This window comes from Delphinapterus leucas, chromosome 1 (genome assembly GCF_059928025.1).
Source record: "Delphinapterus leucas isolate spDelLeu-1000000601 "Yukka" chromosome 1, BTC_Dleu_Yukka2, whole genome shotgun sequence".
NCBI classification, from domain to species: domain Eukaryota; kingdom Metazoa; phylum Chordata; class Mammalia; order Artiodactyla; family Monodontidae; genus Delphinapterus; species Delphinapterus leucas.
The window spans coordinates 145052705-145065260 of NC_143129.1; the positions used below are offsets into that span (position 1 = coordinate 145052705).

A 12556-nucleotide genomic window follows, 5' to 3' on the forward strand; every position below is an offset into this window, starting at 1 on the left:
CCCGAGTCATTCAGTGGTTATTGATTATTAGACATAGTAAATATTTGGATTCTACTTTTTGGAACCAGTAGTCCTGCAGGGAGATAGCCTTTGTCCATGTAATAAGGCCAAGTAGATAGTGTTGGAGGAGTCACAGAATTTCACATGGACTTGGAAGAAGAAAACAACATCCTGTCCGGTGCCCAGGGCAGCATGAGGGATGGATGGGTGGATGGATGGATTGGAATGGCAGACACCAGCAGGGAGGTGGGCACTCTGGTTGGAGGGATGGCATGTGCAAAGGCTGGGGACCAACACGTGCTTCTCATGGTTGAAGCTTGGGGAACGAGAAAAGTGGGAGGTTGGAACGGGAGGAAGAGAGAGGCTGAGATGAGATCATAGCCCTTCCGTTATCTCCTTGTTTGCATTAACTCATGCCAACCCCAGTAGAGGTATTGTCTTGTATCGGGGGAAGAGTATCTCAAGACAGAAGTGAAGTGTCTGCCTCTGAATTAGCCAGGGAGCTGGGGAGCTGAAACTCCTCCCCTGGGTCCAGTGCTCTGTTCACTTTACCATGGCAGCCCTTGGTTAGGAGTTCATTGGTATTGAATGTTCCATTGGACGCCTTGTTGAGAGAGTTGCAGGTGGAAGCAGGTATCTTCTAACATTGAGTTCTAGCTCACGAACCTACTCAGGGACTTTTGTGCTTGCTCTGGGCTGGGAAGGAGGGACATTTGAGCTGGGCATGGGTAGGTGACTAGGAGTTCTGTAGGCAGATAAAGGCAAGGTGGTGGAGGAGCTTGTTGAGCAGAGAAGGTAAAAGTAGCACATACAGTGTCACGGGGGTGGTGGTGGTGGTCTTTGCCCACCCTCCCCACCTTCTCTCTGCCTCTTACCCTCCTCTTTTCTCTGCCCTGTCAAGTGAGGGGTTGAATCAGGGAGGAGGAGGAGGAGGAAGACGCATTCCTACTGAGTGAGCTCAGGGCTTGCTCTGTGGCTTGTCTCTGATTCCAAGAACCACGTCTTTTTTAAACCTGTGGCTTGGAGGGTCCAGCTGCGAAGGGTAGTCCTCAGATCGGCAGAGGCTTCCTCTGTCTGTGGGGTGCATTTTCTAGGACACAGAGGAAGGCATCTCAGGGTGAGAACTCTGCCTTGATGTCTTCCTCACCTTCCGCCCAGGCCCAGGAGGGGCCCCTCCCACCTTCACCTGTCCCCAAGCCCTGAGGTAGTGGGCCAGTTCTCTGGCCCCTCTTAGAAGCCTGTGGAAAAAGTGGCTGTCCCTGGGCCAGCGGAGCAGACATCTGCCTTCAGGGAGGCTGAGAACCGGGGCATCCGCCCTGTCTGAGAATAAACAGCAGGCTCTGCTTTGGAGATGGAAGGGAGGCTCAACTCCGAGGGCTGGGAGAGGTGGCTAGGTCTCAGCAGCTCCTGAAGACCAACGTGGTACCCTCAACTGCACCCAGCCCACTGGGCCCAGGCTTGGCTTCCTTCCAGAGCGGGAAGGATGGACAATGACAGTTTAGCTCCTAGAGGCCACCCCACTCCCTCGCATTGCTTTTGTCCTTCTTGGAACTACAGATGCTTTGCCCAGATGTTAACCTAAGCTGTCTCCACAGCTGTCTTGGGAGGGGAGGTATAATGATGGTCTCATTTTACTGACCTGACTCTAGGAGAAGTGGCCACCCAAGTCATTTGCCAGAAAGGCCAAGCAGCACCTGTGCCCAGGTTTTCTGAACACCCAAAGCTTGGGTTCTGCAGGCAGAGGAAACAGCTTGTTCTAAAATGTGTGTGGGGATGGCGGGGTGCGCGCGTGTACGTGTGTGTGTGTGTGTGAGATCATCGTTTGGAAGGGAGAAGGTAATTGTATGGATGTAGCCAAATGGTAAGTTAGTTGCTGACTGAGTTAGCTAGTCTTGCAGTTTGACCTTGTGGATGTGGCGACTATTCTTGATAAGCAGGATTTCTGCAAGAACTTGATTCATCCAAAAAATATTTACTGAGCCAGCACCTTCTCTATGCTGTGCACACCATTCCGGCCCCCATCCCTGCAAAGACAGTTGGCTAATTTAGTAAGAAATTAACAGTCAGATGTGACAAGTGCAGTGATGAGGAACACATAAAGGAGGAAGAGGAATCACCCGGGGGGAGAGAGTGGAGGCGAGTGTTCCAGAGAGAGGGGCTGGCCTGTGCAGTGCGGTGGTTGAGCGTATCCATCAAGTGACTTTGGGTGAAAGAAAGGCCTTGTAAGCTAGAGAGTACTAAATATATGTGAGTAGTGATAGGTTATTCTTTTTCCAATGGGACTTAAAGGATCTAATTTGTTGGACCCTGATGAAGGTCTCTCTATATAAAGACCTTCTTTTGTGCTTTCGATACTGCATGGATTGATGGGGGGAGTTGGGGGTGGACCACTGTGGGAAATCTCGTGTATGTTTCAGAAGCCAAGTTTGGGTCAGAAGTCGCAGTAGATAAAGTCCCCTGGCCCCTCTGAAGCCTTTGACTGGTCAGGTCATCTCTGGTCCTTCCAGGCTGGGCTCCTGGCCCTACCCCCTTATCAGTTTTCTCACTAGGATCCAAAAGGCTGAGTGTGCCCTTGCACGCTCTGGCCCCGTTTTGCGGGGATGCTAACAAGAAAGCCCTGCCTTGTGTGCCTGGTAGACAGACACTCAACAAATATCTGTGGACCTCTTTGTGATGGCCTCCGAAGGGCAGCCCCACCTTGCCCTGCAGCACTCTGGCCAGGCCTCAACAGGCCGCAAAAACCCGCTCTGCCAGCTGGGCTGTGTCGAGGACTGAAGTAGCGTGCGTCTTAGTTCATGCAGGACCTACCCCTTTAGCCCCTCGGCATCACTTTTGGAGCAAATTAAACAGTCCACCACCCTTAGAGGGCCTCCTGCAAGCTTGCCAGGGTAGGCTCTGTTCTAGAATGCCGCCAGGCAGCGTGGGATATGAATTGTCTTTGAGGGGCTGATACCTGTAATCACAGAATTTGAGTCAGTCAGACTGGCTGTGTTTGGCTCCTTAGGGACACTGAGTTCCAGAGCTATCACCGTTCCTGCCTCAGAGACAGAGAGAGACGCGTGCACACACAGACGTGTCCAGGATCTGTGACCTCGTGAATCCTCTTGTTGGGGGTGTTAACAGTTCTGTAAATGCCCGTCCTGGCTCCCTCGTCTCAACACCACTCCCTGTGTTTGTTCAGAGCCCCGGGGACTGGGAGCAGGGCAAGACACGGGTACTTTTCTCCAGTCTCATGCAGTGCAGCAAACCTTCATTGTGCACCTACTGGGTGATTGGCCTTGTCCTGGGAAGACTTCCTGTACGTGCTGCATTTAGGTTTGAAGGGCAGGTAGAGCAGCAGGGGAAACCATAGGGAAGGCAGGAGCCTTCACAGAAGGAAGGGAGCGCTAGGCGTGTGTTGATGGCACAGCCAACCTGTCAGCATCACAGGGGGCCAGGGCAGCGGGTGGGGAGTAGAAGGGACTGAGTTCTGTGATCTCATTCCTCGTGTAGCCTCAGGGCTCACCCACCTTAACCCTGCACCTGGGGCTCCGAGAAGGGGGCGGGGGTTGCCCTGTTCTCATTCACCTAGCTAGTTTTTGGGGCTCAAAGCTGTCAAGCTGTAGTGCTGTTTTGTGTCAGCTAAAGAATTTGACAGAGGGGAAGCAGTGTGGGCTTTGAAGTCAGCTAGACCTGGGTTCAGATCCCAGGACTGCTAACTTCCTGGCCTGCTGTGGAACCACGGGCAGATCAGCTCTCTGAGCTTCAGCTTTCTTTTCTGTAACATAGGGATGATAATGCCACCTGCCCCCCGCCCCCAGGAGTTTGAGGGGATCAGAGATAAGTACAAGAGGGCCAGGCATTAGGAGTTACGTGTTACTGTCAGCTGTTGCTGTCCTGTCACTCCTGTGAGCAGTACAGGGAGAGAGGGAAGGTGTGGCCAGATCATGCCATCTCCGGAGGAGTAGAGCCCCGGCTGGGGCCCTCTCCCTGATTTCCCCGTGTCCTGGAGGGCCGAGCCACAGGCCCAGCTGTTGCTACCCAGTTGCTGGTGACCTCGCCTGGCAGATGCCCAGGAGCCCTCCAGATGAGCTTCTCCACCTTCTGCCTCTTGGGCAGTACTGACACCTGAGCTGGAGGCAGGCTGGTACCCGGATTGCAGGCAGGAGAGCCAGCAGCTCTGTCCCCCATGTGACAGCTGGGCATGGAGGGCTGCCCAAGTGGACAGCGGCAGACTCTTAAGCGCCCAGCTTCTCGTGGCCTTGTTCGGTCCAGTTTCCTTTGTGTTGTGACCTACATCATCCTTATTTGCTAAACCCTCTGAGCAGGCAGCAGTAATAAATCAATTAATGACTCCAACGAGTCGTTCAGTGGCTGACAAAATAACAGTAAGGCCAACAGCTTGCATCTCTCCAGCAGTACCAAAGGACCCTGGTTGACTGGCATGGGGGATGAAACAGAGACTGTTAGCTAAATTAGCGCAATTAGTACTCGCTTTAAAGGCTTAGGCGGCATCTGCTCAGCGCTGAGCCCATGCGCCTGCAGACCTTCCTGGCCCATCAAGAGAGCCCAAGGATTCCCGGCTCCTTCGTTTACACACCCCTCCCCAGCCAAGTGTAAACTTCCCCACTCTGAGGTCAGGGGACCCGGGTGAACTTTTCAGACTGTGCACCTTGTCCTGTCACAACAGAGGCTGAGCCGAGGGAAGGTGACTCTGTCCCTACTGAATCTGGTGCCAGCTGAGCAAAGTGTGGGTCCCCATTCTTGAAAGGTGTTCCAGGGGCCACACCTTTAACGATTTCTCTTAAACTTAAAAAGAGAAAGTTTCTAAAGTGGGTGGTTTTTTTGTTCTCTGCACACCTCAGTCCTGGCAGGATTAAGTTGTCGTTGGAACTGAGCATGTGTGCAGGCCCATGCCAGGGAATTTTCCACTTTGCAGAAGCAGCTGCCAGTGTTCTTGTTAAGGAGCTGTCACTGGCCACTGTGACATGTTTGCAGTTGTAAGAGGCTCCTTTAAGACAGTGGGGTGTGTGTGTGTGTGTGTGTGTGTTTTGCTAATGGTGTAAACCAGGGCCTGAAGCTCATCTCTCTTTAAGAAGAAAATCAGCGTTGTACAAACAGCGTGCTGTTGATCCACTCCTCACTGTTCATTTGCAGGGGGGACCTATAGCCCTTAATCTCCCTTGTCTCACGTGTACATGTCTAGGACCCGCGCCCTCTGCCACGCGGCCCAGCTGGGGAGGTGTTTGCACACGGGGGAGGGCACTCTGGCCGGCATCCACAGCATAACCAGGTATTAATTACACGGGGCTCCACCTCTCACACAAGCGATGCCCTCTGATCCAATTCCAAGAAGAAGCTGAGTGCTTCCTGGGATGGATGGGGAGGGCCCGGTGGGCTGGTGGCCGTGATCTTCTCAGCACAGAGAAGCCAGCTCCTCTTCCTCTTGGAAATGTTCCCACTAGGGTGCCTTTGTTTCATTTTTTAAAAAAGTAGAGGTCGCTCCTCAGAAGACCGGGTTCTGTCGAGCCGAGGACGTTGTCCTCTGACGGCCCTGACCCTTTCTGTGCCCTGGCCTGCCCCATGTTCATGGAATCATAAAAAACAAGTGTGCCTGTCTTCCATCTGGTGCTGTGTCGCTGGCTCAGGAGTTTGAGCCCCTTATCTGAGGAGTCATATTTAGGTTCCCCACACCCCTGCCCAGGGTAGAGACCCCCCCCACTTAATAGACGATGAAGAAGGGTTCAGAAAGGTAAAGTGAGGTGCCTGTGTACCCTGGCTGCTGGAGAATGGAGGGACTGGGCCTAGAGCCTGGACCTCTTCCCCCACCCCTTTGGGCAGCATCTTTAAGCGTCAGTTTCAAAACAGACCAGAGAAGCTGGAACATGGCTAAAAGGTCTGGGCTTGACTTCCAGTTCTGCCTGTTCCGAGCTGAGTGACCTTGGACAAGTCCCTGAGCCTCTGTTTTCTCATCTGTAGTCCCTGCCCGGTTGTTGGGAGAATGGCGATGAGCTGCACCAAGGTTAGCTGGCGAGCTGGGTGGGCAGCTGGCCCCCCTTCCTTGGAAGAGCCTCCCTCTGGGGTGGGGGGGAAGTGGGTAAGCCCCACGCCCACCCCGTCAACGAGAGATGGAGTGGAGCTCTGGGAGGGCGGAGGCCTGGCGGGATTTATGCTCTGAAGGAGAAGCTGTCAGAAGGCCTGGTTCCAGGGGAGGGCTAAGATGACAGCAGTAATCTCTCACCTCCCTATCACCTCCTGCATCTCCGAGGCTTGCCGTCCTTTAAGGCCCTGGCTTGAGTGCCACCTCTTTCGTAAAGCCTCCCTGATCCCCCTAATCCCCGCCTCGCGGCGCCTGCCCCTGGAGCACCTTCCCACGTCCCTCAGTTCTCTCCGGAGACTCATTTCATCCCTTAGACCTTAAGGGCAGAGCCGAGCCTCTGTCATCTCCCACCACGGCAGGCACAGTGCATCCCTGGCGGCCCAGGAGCCAGTGTCTGCTGAACACATGGACATGTATAAAGCACTCGTAACCTTTTTAAACTCCCCACCTCCCTTGTTTCTCCTTCTCTTCCCAGGGTAATTTGCCTATTAGATCCAACAGACTCTTCACCGAGATCTTGCATTCCTACACACACGTGTGCACACATACACACACACACCCTTAGTGGAGGCCAGCTCAGTGGAATATTTGCCAGAAGGAGCAGAGTTAGAAGGCCAGTCTGCTTTGGGAAGAGAAAAACATGTGGATGATCTCAGATGTAGAGAATGCCTTGTGCTTACCTTATGTTTGTAATGATGTCTGTCGTTTCTTCTCATAAGCATCAAAAAGCACACAGAACTCTCCTTGAGAAGTGCAGGGGTGGGTGGTAGAGTGAGGGGGTGCATTATTTGGGTTTCTCAGGCCGAAATTGGAGGTGGAGGGACAGAGAGACTAAAGTTAGAACACTTAGGATAAGGCACTTCTCTGGGCCTGTTTTCTTACCGGTAAACAGCAGTGACACTTTCCCAGGGGTGTTGAGGAGTAAATCGTACCGCCCTCCCTCTCCCCTGGTCTCTGGGATCAGGATAAAAAGGTGTTTGCTTCTCTCTGCCCTCTCTGCGTTCCTGCATCCATCCTCTCTGCTCAGGGGAGGCAGAAGTGAGATGGGGACTTAGGGGAAGAAGCTCTGGTGTCAGGACAGCCCTCACTTGGGCCTGATGGCTTGGCTGTGCGAGCTGGGGCTTTTGTCACCCTTTCTCGGGTTGCTTGGCTGAGAGCTCAATGTGATGCCCACTTGGTTCGCTGTAGCAGCAGGACCTCAGCCGTCTCGCTTGGAGCTGAGCAGAGGCCCGGGGGCAGGAAGGCTAGCCCTAGTCACACAGCAGGTGGTTTGCAGCCTGAGCTGGAACCCTGATCCCAGGACCCTCTGTCCAGGGCTCTTTCCTCTCCTAATAATCCCCAGAAAACACCAGGCAGTGCTGGGTAACATGGCTGTCCCCTTTTCAGAGGGGAGGCTGAGGCAGTCCCCATGGCTCTGTTGTGGCCAAGTAGAGATGAAACCCAGGTACCCTGACCTGGAGTGCGCTTGTGCCCTGTCCCCGCTGAGCCACCCCGAGGTGGCGTGGCCCACTGCTTCCTGTGGCTCAGAGCATCTACCTCTGGACCCGGGGCCATCCCTCGGCGACGGGAGAGACGTCTGCCCATTCCTTCACGCACGTGACGACCCCCTGGCTATTTGGAGGCAGGGACCCTGTGTCTCTCACTCCCGTGTGTCATCCAAACCTATTTTTAATGCCAGCTGGTTCTGTCTCTTCACGTAGCAACAGCTCTGTGTTTTCTCCAAGCTGCAGAATTAGAGCCTCTGTTCTCCAAACACATTCCCTTCTGTGGTCTGCACACAAAAGCAAGAGGCCTCTTCCTTACCTTCCCCTTTTGACCTTGCTTCTGTCCGTCTTGGCCTTTCCGTCCGGGTGATGAGATTCCCTCCATTCCCTCAGCTGCATCTTCAGTCGGTTGATACTGCTAAAATTCCCTCTAGGAAACTTGGCCCAGAGGGCCCCAGGTCACTCCAATATTTTGCACAGAATGCTGAAGCCTCTGTCTTGATGACACCTGTGTAAGCATCCCTCTTTCCCCAGGACACAAGCATCCCTCAAAGGGCCTCATTTCTCAGTGCAGGAGTGCCCCCGCCCCCGTGAGAGTCCTCCACTGCCCAGCTGCGAGCACACAGCCACACACCACACACCACGTGCCTCTGGTGTCCTGAGTGCTGGCCACGTGGCCTGTGTTGAGTTTCAGTCAAGGAAGGCTACACTTGGTGGTTTCACATGTGGGCCCCGTGCTGCTACATGCCTGAGTATTGGGGTGGGGCGAGGAGGGAGGGGATTTGCAGAACAAAGTTCCATTTTGCAGCCTTGTAAACCAGTCAGGAGGGGTTGGCCAACCTGGCAGGAGTCCCGCCGTTCACTCTGAGCATGTTTTTATTCAGTTTTCCGGGAGTTTCGTGTGCATAGAACTACTTTAAAAAGAGAGTAAGAATGGGTGGGGGGATTCCCGTGCTAGTTTGTGAGTGAGGCTAACTGGGGGTCTCGGGGTAAGGCTGGAAGGTAATATCTTGTAGGGAACATCCCCCAGGTCTCCCCTCCTTGAAGGAAGCATGAATGTTTGTCACCTACCACAAGGTACTACAAGATCCAAGGTGGGAGGCTCCTGGGAGCTTGTCACTTGGTCCCTCTGGACTGACCCTGTTGATCCTTGAGCCGCAGGGGACTCCTTGCTACGGAGTGAGGAAAAGGCCCAGCACCACATCCAGGACTTGCCAACTCCATTCGTTTGTGGAGCCTTGGGTACTCTGGTGGTGGTGGGTGGGTTGTCAGTGGTGCATTGGGATGCCTGGCACGGGGTAAGGTGGGGTCAGGTGGGATTCTCAGAAGGCCTGGGCCTCTTCTGCTGGGAACTCTGCCCCGTTGCCTAGAGCAGCAAGTCCAGATTCCCTAGCACAGCTTTCAAGCCTCCTCCCAGTAGCTCAGATCCTGAGGCCCCAGGTTTGAGCCCTGCATCTCTACGGGGGGGAAGGGTGGGTGGGGGGAGAACGTGCTTATTCTGGGGCACACCTCCAGGGGAGGTGTCTGGATCCCCCCTCACTATTGACAACCATATTTGGATGGCAGGGGAGGCCTATAGGTGGAGTGGCATGTGTGAAACCAGCTGATGTGTGTTTGGAGCACACAAACAGAGCTGAGGGGCTGCAGGGAACCCCTAAGCCCCGGTGGCTGTGTAACTGCCCTGGGATCGTAAAGAAACGCTACTCTTTAGGGAGAAAGTTGTAGGATGAGCCCTCCTTGGAAGTCTCCCTGGCTGTGAACAAAAATAAAATACTTTACAGGGAGGGGAATTTTCACAGCTTCAGGCAGATGTCTGAAGGCACCTCGGGCTTTCCAAGTGGACAGTATCCTGGAGGCTTGGAGGAGGCAGCTGGCTGGAGTGGTCCACGCCGCTCGGTGCAAGGCCTGTTTTCTATTTAGAAAAGAATTTTAGTTAGTTTTTAAAAAATGCCTGAGTTACCAAACTGTGTGCCCTAATTTGATTCTGCTTTTTTCATTTGAGTCCACCTACGCACGTATGCATATACGGGTAAAGATTGGTGAGGGGGCTCCTAGGGGGTGCGGTTGGTGCAGGGGAGAGCCCAAGTGCCATCAGCTGTTGTCTGCAAACTTCGATAACAGTAGGTTTCTAGGCGGTTTTTAAATTTTGACCTCTAAGTGTTCTATAATGAACGGAGAAGAGTTGAAATTCAGGGTCTTCCTGTTCATGCAGGAACTGCTGTTTCCAGTCCCTGCCCCGCCCTGGGTGTATGGACTGGGCTGGGGAGAGCACCTTGGAAGAAGAGCCCTAGAGATCACCGTCTCCAATTCCACCATTCGACACGTGGAAAGACTGAGGCCCAGAGAGAGAAGGGACTTGCCCACGGCTCCCAGCCAGGACCCGAGCCCACGCAGGTGGTCTCTGGCTTCTGACTCCTTCCTCCCCTGCTCCAGCTGGGGAGTTCCATCCTGGGCACCTACCGCAGCCCCGATGTGTAGGCCTCAGTGAATGTCATGGGGTTTCGGTTTGGGTTTTGTGTTTTTAGAGAAAACTCACATGAGACGCTTTGCTGAGTGCTTTAATGGAGTTCTAACTCCAAGTTGGAAACCACAGGGAGAGGCCAATTCCTAGCAATCCGGAAAGGCCTGGGCTTCAGATGGCCAGGTTTGAGCCGGTCTTTGACTAATAAAAAGTTGTAATCATTTATTGAACACCTGCTGTATGCCTCACATTGTGCTGGGTCTTAGAGATGGGTAAAACAGCCCCTGTTCTTGAGGAGTGGGGTGAGGGCAGTGTCATGTTGATGGATGTGTGTGTGGGGGGGGGTCCCTTGGATTGGGTTTTATGTGCAAGAATTATTTCTTAACCCTTTTGTCACCCTATAACACTGGTTGCTGCTTTGTCCTTTTCTGCTCTTTTGAAAGTTTTCCATTAGGAGCACATGTTCACTTCAAAATCAAAGAATAGCAGTGACTGTCATACTTTAGGACACAGAGTTAAGCACGGCAGAGCTGCTTTATTTTGCAGCTGGAAGAGCCTTTAAAGGATGTTATCTCCTCAGCTTCCTGATGTTTGAGTCACCATTAACATGAGCTTCCTTTCATTGGAGGATAGCAAAAGTCCATCCTCCACCCAGATGTCAATGAATTATACTATCCATTTACTAGAGCCATGGTTATTCCAGCCCTGATATTCAAAGGACCATGGGCTCACTCCTGATTTCATAGGAAAGTGAGATCTTGGCGTGAGGGAGCCTAGTAAGTCATGAGCCCAGGTTCAAGTTTTCATTTAAGAGGTTTTTTAAAAATTGGTAAGATATCTATATGTCATACCCTTAACATATAAAGAGCTCTTATATATCACTAAGGAAAAAAGTCAAATAACTAAATAGCAAAGGACATGAATGATTTGCCATTTGTTTTACTAAATGGCCAGTGTAAACCGTTTCAAAAGGTTAGTGATCCAAAAGATTAAGTCAAAATACCAGAGATCAAAGAGATATGATTTTGTATCTACTAAGTTAGCAAACACGGATGCAATGCCCTGTTAATTAAATTGGTTGAACAATGATATTAGGCTCATTGAAAAATCATGTTTTCTTTGGCCATTTAATGAGAGGGGGACAAGTGCTTATGACATTATTTAACAAAATACAGTGACTAATTTTCTTTTTACTTTGCTATGTTTTATAATAGGCAAATGTTTTATATTAAACGTTAAATGCTAATTTAAAGAACTGAGTTGCTGAAGCTTTCCAGGTCTTTCTTTAAAAACAAAGCATAGTTTCTGAGCTGAAGGCTGAGGAAGAGTAGATGTGGACTCTAAGGAGGACAGATAGAAAAAGGCCACCTTCAGCCTGCTCTCCATGTAGATATTTGTTTTCTTGTCTGTAAATTAGGGGTTCTTGTGTCTGCCTCAGAAGGCCGCCTGGGGGTTCAGGGAGAGATGGTGTGAAAATACCCTGCTCGTTTCTGAGCATCAGGCCAGATGGCCCCCGCCATCCACCCGCCCAGGGTTGGGCCATCCACTCCATCCTTCTCACACTGTTGTCAGGAGCTCCATCTTCTTCATCCTCACCCTGAGAACAAGTCAGTGCCACATTTGCCGAATAAAACGTTTAGTCAGTGCAACAGAGGGTTTTGGTTTTCCCAGACGTATCACCTACACTCACCCGCCTTTCTGATCATTGTCGTTGGTCCAGTCACCATGCTTGACTGGTGACTTCAACAAAGATGTGAAGAACTGGAGAAAGATCACATCCTGGGAGGGTGCCTATGTTTGGGAAAGGTGTCAGTTCTCCTCCAAATTTTTATATATATAAGAACTCTTTTGGTAGGAAGATGACTTTTATAAACAATAGGAAGTTTGGGGGGGTAAGTAAGTAAAAATAAACAACAAAAGTTCCACTAAAGAATTGAAGGAGATAATAAAATACATTGTAAAACTCTGATCATTAGAATGGACAGAATTAGGACAGAATTTTAAATATTATATATTTTTTATTTTTGGCTGCATTGGGTCTTCGTTGCTGCACACAGGCTTTCTCTAGTTGTGGCAAGTGGGGGCCACTCTTCATTGCGGTGCATAGGCTACTCATTGCGGTGGCTTCTCTTATTGCTGAGCACAGGCTCTAGGCGACGCGGGCTTCAGTGTCTGCGGCACGCGGGCTTCAGTAGTTGTGGCACGCGGGCTCAGTAGTTGTGGCACGCGGGCTCAGTAGTTGTGGCGCACGGGCTTAGTTGCTCCGCGGCATGTGGGATCTTCCCGGACCAGGGCTCGAACTCGTGTCCCCTGCATTGGCAGGTGGATTCTTAACCACTGTGCCACCAGGGAAGTCCAGGACAGAATTTTTAAAGCTCAGAAACAGACCCATGCCTGTGCAAGAATTTTTGTCTCTGATTTCAAATGAGTGGGAAAAATTGTACTGAGCCAACTGACTGAGGAGTAAAATCCATATTCTTTACCAAAATAAGTTCCTGAAGGATTAGAGTTAAACGTAAAACCGGTCTCTGA

General features: G+C 51.7%; 1 protein-coding gene across 19 annotated transcripts in view; it reads left to right on the forward strand.

Moving 5' to 3' along the window:
* Positions 1 to 12556, forward strand: part of SSBP3 (single stranded DNA binding protein 3) — a 163191-nt gene that overhangs the window by 99879 nt on the left and 50756 nt on the right. The window lies entirely within an intron of this gene.